Source organism: Sinocyclocheilus grahami, unplaced genomic scaffold (assembly GCF_001515645.1).
Source record: "Sinocyclocheilus grahami isolate Dianchi unplaced genomic scaffold, SAMN03320097.WGS_v1.1 scaffold87799.1, whole genome shotgun sequence".
Taxonomy (NCBI): domain Eukaryota; kingdom Metazoa; phylum Chordata; class Actinopteri; order Cypriniformes; family Cyprinidae; genus Sinocyclocheilus; species Sinocyclocheilus grahami.
This window is the reverse complement of record NW_015530924.1, coordinates 1-573: the sequence shown is the minus strand read 5'-3', so window position 1 is coordinate 573 and position 573 is coordinate 1. Positions and strand designations below refer to the sequence as shown.

The 573-nt window shown below is 45.4% G+C and overlaps 1 long non-coding RNA gene across 1 annotated transcript; it reads left to right on the top strand.

Annotated features, from left to right (window-relative positions):
* Positions 1-19: 19 nt before the first annotated feature.
* Positions 20-573, top strand: LOC107581157 (uncharacterized). The gene is made up of 3 exons (XR_001608798.1): positions 20-107; positions 205-273; positions 522-573. It is a non-coding gene; the product is annotated as an uncharacterized lncRNA (long non-coding RNA).

The window sequence follows — 573 nt, the reverse complement described above, 5'->3', positions numbered from 1 at the left end:
TCTGCTCTGAAATCAGGTTCAAAAGTCTGCTGGCGCTGAACGGGACGGACAGCACTCAGCCCCGCAAGGAAATCGAGATCAGCAACGTCAAGTACAACATCTTCCAGGTAAGATCAGTTGAATCCTCGTTCAGCGGGCTGAGATACAACAGGGTGTTCCAAGATGTAATCAGGAGTTTATCACTGTCTCATCGTGTTTATCCAGATGATGATGTCATACCTGTACTGCGGGGGGACGGAGTCTCTGAAGATGGGCGTCCCAGAGTTACTGGAGGTAAGACAAACAAGATACAGGCCAACCCAGCTTAATACTCAAAAACAGAGAGGGGTCACAAGGAAGATCTTGGAAATTCATCCACAGTCACTGCCAATTGTTCATGCACTGGAACCTCTTGAGTTTACCTGCAGTAATTCAAGATGAAACTTTCTTCTGAGACTCAAAAATAGAAACTATTTTTGTAGATTGACGCAAGTAATAAAACAGAAGAAATCATTGTTCACTCCTTTGTTTGCTTTCTGTAGTTACTGACAGCAGCCAGTTTGTTCCAGTTGGGGGCGCTACAGCGGCACTGTG